Source organism: Ambystoma mexicanum, chromosome 11, assembly GCF_040938575.1.
Source record: "Ambystoma mexicanum isolate Mex_15411 chromosome 11, UKY_AmexF1_1, whole genome shotgun sequence".
NCBI lineage: Eukaryota > Metazoa > Chordata > Amphibia > Caudata > Ambystomatidae > Ambystoma > Ambystoma mexicanum.
In genome coordinates, this window is record NC_090934.1 from 691,930,352 (window position 1) to 691,937,383 (window position 7,032).

Sequence of the window (7,032 nt, forward strand, 5' to 3'; positions counted from 1 at the left end):
ATTTATCTGAAAATGTTTGTACACTGTCCAAACCTTGAATAAAAATACCAAGTCACACGGCCGCTCTCGGTTTCTCCCAACCTGGGTTATAAAGTTAATCCGAGTTCAGAAAAATTAAGAAAAGTAATCAAAATTTGATCCAAGTCTTCCAATAAATTAGTCGTCGTGTTGCACAAATAGTAATTTATCGAAAACAATCTCAAAATAGAACGGTCACTAATAGATTCTTAGTGAGGAAGCAGCTGCCACAGCTTGTAAGTGAAACAGACTTAATATGCCAATGCATTTCGGAAACTTTTTTTTCCTTCATCGGGGCTAGTCTATTGTTAAAAACAATCATATGTATAACAAAAGTAACATATTACAAAAGGTGACATGCCATTACAATGTGTGTGAATAATAAACAAAAGAAGAAGAGAACATACCATCCAATCGAGGTTACAATGATGGGAAGAGTGCCGAAAAGTGTAGGGAATAAAAAGAAAAAATAAGAGAAAATGAAGGTTTAGTTTAAACACACAGCATGTGTGGCAGAAGGTGAAGCAGGTAAAGTTCTTTACCTGTGTGGTGTGGCAGGTTTCAATGGAATAATGGCGTTCGTGGAGTTGCGCGTTGTAGAAGATCGCGTCTCTCGGCAGCTAAATGTAAGGTAAAGCACTGGTTATAAAGATTCTATGTGTGATAGTGATTGCAAAGATCCTGAATGAGCAGACGACATACCCTGGACTGCACGGGTGGTTGTGACTCGACGTAAGCGCAGACGAGCGAAGTCTGTCTGCCGTGTAGCCGTGTTAGAGCATTGCTACGGTAACGGTACTCTTAAGTACCACGTGATCATCTTGCATCAAAAGCAGGTGTGAGTCATTGAGATTCTGCAAACTCTGTTAGTGAGATGATCGGGTAGAGATATGATTTTCTAAACAATTATGAGGCCTCCTGAGGTAATACCATGAATTAACATGGAGCCACACAGAAAAATTGAAAATAGATAATAAAACATGGAAATAGAAGAAATCCTATACGGACAGAAAAAATAGAAAGGACCAAAAAAGGCAGGGGGGGGGTTATAAAGTAAAATGTGAAATATAGGGGGGTATGAGACTGCATTGTCACGGGGGGTGTCGCCAAGTGGCGGCACCTTGGGTCCCATGCGGGATGTCCAGGAGATGCGACAGCAGCTGGATGTAAGAAGGAACTTTGGTGCTACTAAACAAAAAAAAGTGAGGAAACAGAAAGATGGGGGGTGCTCAAACATGCACAAACCATAAATGATACAAATGGTTAAACAAGACAGCAAGTGGTTAAGGAGTGTTAAATCGCACTCACGCCAAGCTAATGTTAAAAACACTTTAGAAAATGGAATGCTCAAAACGTCAAACATTATTAGGAAACAGTGGTAAACCATGGGTGACACTTAAGTAGAGTAAAGAATCGGTTCATATAGGAAATACATCACATTTCAAATGAAGCAATGCTAATTGATTTCTTCTTTCAGACCACTGGGTGTCAGACTGCAGAGTTTGTCAATCCAAAAAGTTTCCCTGCGGTTGAGTCGCAAACCCAAATCTTCATGTGGCTTGTTTTTTGCCAGAACCTCGAGAATCAGAAACCTTATTTGTGTTAGGTTATGGCGATTTGCGACCCAATGTCGGGCCACAGCAGAGTTGGGGTTAGCATTGCGAATACAGGACCGATGTTCATTCCACCGTGTTTTGGCTGGCCTGGTGGATTGGCCCACATAGAACTTACCACAAGGGCATTTGCTGCCATAAATGATGTTGGCACTATCGCAGGTACCAAATGTTTTGAGGAAAATTTGCTTGCCTGTGCGTGGATGGTGAATAACATTGCCTTTAATTACCAAGTTGCAATTCGTGCAGTGGAGACAGGGATATGTGCCAGGACTTTGAGTGATGGGTACTTTCAATGGTGGTCTTGTGTGCACCAGTTCATCCCTGAGATTTCTGCTCCTTTGGTAAGCGAACACCGGTAGTTCACTAAACAGGTTCTGTATCCTTGTCATTTTTGAAAATACTCCAGTGTTTCTTAATGTTTTTATTTTTTTATTTTGTTGCTCTGCACAGAAAATTTGGAGACATATACAGGAGATTTGAGCTCTCTCTTGGTTTTCTTGGGTGGGTGGGGGGACAAGTGTGTCTCAGTCTAAAGCATTGACCCTTTGGCCTGCGGAGTCAAGTTCCTCTCTCTTGTAGCCACGTGCTAGGAATTTCTCTTTCATTTCAAGCTGTTGTGTTATGCAGTCTTCTGGGTTGCTGACAATCTTTTTGACACGTAAAAGTTGGCTGTACGGAAGATTCTTGAGTAGGCTAGGTTGGTGAAAGCTCGATCGGTGCAGTAAGTTGTTACGATCGGTGGCTTATAGAACCTGAGCATGATTGAACTTTAAATTTTATTTCTATTAAGTGGTGCCCACTCATTTTTCTCTTTGCTCTTTTTCTCACCCTTTGTTAGACACACGGCAGTGGAGGCACACATTTGTTGACTTTTACGCTTTATATTTGAAATAATGTGTCATTTGAAGATATCAAAGGTCTTTCATCAAAATGTGCTGAAACCCTAGGGTTTTCAACAGAGGAAGCAAATGTGATTCTTGAACTTATTAGTGAAACGTCAATTGGTACACATGGAACCACACCTAAAGATCAAGCCAAATGTATTAGACAACTAGAGTATCTTATACGTAAAGAAATCAATAGGAAATTACATGCGATTACCTTGGGTTGTTATTTAAAAAATCAACGGTTAAAATTCACTGCTAAAATTAATGCCACACTAACTAATATCCTACCCAACACATCCAACATAACTAAAGCTGACCACATTGCCTCCAACCCTCACCATCCTAATCCATCAACTCACTGCCCCACAATCAACCCCACCCTCCAGGACTGCAATAACAGACTCAGCTCTAGACTCCCTACCACATCTAGCAAGTTGCCTACCGCACCTGTGACCAAGACCACAACTAAGGACAGCGCTACGGCCACTAACACGACACCTCTAAAAGGTGCACTACTCGGATCCCTAGTAGCCCATCCCACCGAAATTGACGACATTATCCTTTCAGGAGACCTTGACGTCCTTGCTACTACAGAAACATGGCTACATGAAGCAGCAGGACCCTGCCTCACTCTTGCTATTCCCGACAACTACTCCATCCTCAGAGCAGACAGACCTAATGCTCGTGGAGGAGGTGTAGCAATCATATTCAAATCTTCACTCGACCTTAGACTAATCACCCCCCCCCGCTAAAGTCCTGCGAGCACCTCACCATCAAAGTACAAACCACCCCTTAGAGTACAATTACTCTGCAACTAGTATACAGGCCCCCAGACCCCATAGGTTCCTTCGAGGAAGACATTACCTCTCTCATAACAGAGAATTCCAAGCCCTACTCCCAAAATATTATTCTAGGAGACTTTAACCTATGGTTTAATGACCCTAACGACTCTCCTGCTGCCTCCCTGGCTAACGCCTTATCCGAGCATGACTTCATCCAAGTCGTTACAATACCCACCCACTAGGAAGGTAGAACCATTGACTGGGTCGCAGCCCACAACTGCAATATCACCTGCAAAGCCCCACAACCTCTTGTATGGACTGACCACACCCTCATATTATTCGACATCAACGAAAACAATCCTAACCCTAAACAGTGCCCCTACGCACCAGCCTGCCTGACTAGAAACAAGCGCAACATCACTGCGGAGACCTCACACCACTGATCCTCCCCCTTCTGAACACACTCCCAGCTACTGCCGACCTTAACCTTCTAATCAACACCTACAATGATGCCCTAACTAGCGCCATTGATGCTGTTGCCCCGCTAAAGCAACACAAAGGTAAGCCTATAGCTCACCTGAACCCTTGGAACACACCGGAACTCAAAACTCTTAGAAAAAAGAAAGCCAAGATGGAAACCCTATGGAAAACAAACCCCTCTGGGGAAAACAAATCCAATCTCATGACCATTTCCTCCCACTATGAGAAAGAGATAATCCACACTAAAAAAGAAGCCTACAATGTTAGAATAAACAATGCCCAATCTTCTGCTAAAGAACTCTTCACCATCCTGAAGGAATTAGAAAATCCAAACCCTCCAACCGATACCTGCGTGAAGGACAAGCCATGGTACACCAGCATCCAAAATACCCGAGCTAACAAAATCACTGGTCTTCAAAACAAAATCGAATCCTAAAGATTACAACTCTCAAATAGTAATGCCTTCATACCTAGCACACCCACCCCGACCAGCAATACTTCCGGCTTCACATTCAAACCGGTTACTGAACCCGAAATACAAAAAATCATATCATCCCTTAAACCCTCTAATTGTAAAGGGGAGAGCTGCCCCTCACAGATCATCAAAGATGCTGCGCGAGACCTAGCCCCCTTCATCTCCAAACTAGTAAACCTATCCTTCTCAACCAATTCGGTACCTAATAACCTAAAACAGTCATGGGTTCTCCTGCTCCTAAAAAAACAATCTCTCGACCCGGCCATGCCCACCAATTATAGGCCTATCAACACAGTCACCTTCCTGCAAATCCAACATTACTTGGAGACCAATCAACTGCTAGGCCTGTGTCAATCTGGCTTTCGCCCTCAACACGGAACGGAAACTGCACTTGTTGGCCTCAAAAGCCAGATTGATGACATAAAGGACAAAAACAAAGCAGGCATCCTACTCCTCTTAGACCTCTCAGCAGCCTTTGACCTGGTTGACCACAAAATACTCTGCAACCACCTCTCTTCTGCTGCCCACTTCTCCCTCTCTGCTGTCACATGTATACAATCCTTCCTAGCCAACAGAACCATGAGGGTTTTCTCATCTGTGGCCGCAGCAGACCCCATCCCCATCACCTGCGATGTCCCACAAGGGTCCTGCGTCTCCCCCACCCTCTCATCTTTACAAAGCCTCTCTTTGATAAACTGGACCATCTGGGTGTCACCTACACCAACTACGCAGATGACACCCAGATACTCCTCACCATCACTGGCAACTACAACACTGACGCCACCAGGATTAACGAAATCTTCGTCATCATTCAGGCATGGATGGCCACACACTGCCTCTGCCTGAATGATGAGAAGACCGAGCTCCTCCTAGTCGGGTCCCCCAATAATCTACAGAATCTCAGCCTCGACTATTCCAACTTCACCATAGATGGCAACATCATTCCAATTGGCAAAAATATGAAAACTTTAGGTTTCTACCTTGACGCCAATACCAACCTCTCCAAACAAGTTAATATGACTGCCTCAGCCACCGCATACACGGGAAAACTAATCAGGGCCTTTAGACCTTTTCCATCTACAAACAGCTGCCTCATTCTGGCGAGGGCCCTCATACAACCAAAGCTTGACTACTGCAAGAGTCTCTACCTTGGTGCCAACCAAGTTATAATCAAGAAACTTCAGACCCTCCAAAATAATGCGCTGAGAGCAGCATTAAATATTCCAAGGAGAGAGCTCATCTCCCACATAAAAATATCTTGCAAATGGTTATCCATTCAACAAAAAATCGACCTTAAAACCCTCTGCCTCACCTACAAAGCCTTAAACCACCTAGCCCCCCAGTACCTTACCAACAAATTCACTCTTAAACCAAATACAAGAATCACCAGATCATCCAATACTCTCAGCCTCATTGTGCCCAGATTCACCACCAAAAGAAGGGGGGGGGCTCGAGCTTCACTGTCCTCGCCCCTCAACTCTGGAACACCCTGCCACTGAATATTAAACTGACCAAATCCTTCAGAAAACTAGTCATTAGCTGGCTTCTGGAGAAGGCAATCCTCAGACTAAGCTCAGTGCTAAATGTATATATTGTACATACTCTGAATTGTTTCCTACTACCTGCCTGTACATACCATATATGGCATATTTCCACCACAATTGTATAACTGCTTTTATACTGTAACTATGTAACCTGTCCTTAAGCGCCCATTTACCCATGGGTCTGGAGCGCTATACTAAATAAAATAAACAAACAAACAAAACGGATCCCTAGAGGCCTGCGTATACAACTCCGCCCAACCTTCTGCAAGGAGAGTAAAGAGTTTGTCTGCAAGTGGGAGGCCATCTTGAACAAGTGCTCTTTAGACCTGATTTTACTGACCATCCAAGAACTTTCAAAAAATCTGACCACTCTGAATACTGAGATCCAGGAGATCGAAAAAGAACTAGTTGGTTCATTAGGAAAAGAGGAATACAATATCATTTTGGCAGATATCAATACCAAACTTGAGGACTACAAAACCGAGTTGGAACAGAAAATAATCAAAAAATTCAAATGAGACACTTATGATTACATCAACAAAAAACTCTATACGTGGATGGAAAACTATGGACCAGTAGCACCCAAAAAGCTCTATAAATATCCATCGGAGAATACCTCTAGCTCTGATTCAGAGACACAGAGAGATTCAGAAACTCCCACAGAACAGACAACAGAGGGTTCTAACTGGACAACCAGTCCTTCCGCACAAACACCATCAACTTCGGCTTTTTTAGGCGCTAGCCCAAAAGAACCCGCAGGGGGAGGAGGAAACCTAAGGAACAAACCCCAAATACGACTACAACTAAGGAAAACCTAGTTCTTAATATCTCCAACAGGATACTCAGTAAGACAGAAGAGGCGACGTTACAAAAGGGACTCAGTTTTGTACCAACCTACGGCACAACATTATTCAACACCAAGATCGAAGTTTATAAATTTGTCAGAAATTTGAAATTCAGTCTTTTTTGAAGAACTAGAAACCCAAGAAAATCCAGCAAACCTCCCTTTCAAGAATTCAGAGCAAAGAGTGGATTCATACCGCCCATTACAGTACCGTCTATTGACATTTTTCAGAAACTGGTCACTCGGGATCTCGAACGTATCAGTTACAGAACTCCTCTGCATAAGAATTTCAAATCTCAGGAGATGAAACTCATTAAGGAGCTCTACGGAGATAAGAATATAACAATACGCCCTGCAGACAAAGGGGGCGCTTTGGTGATCCTGAA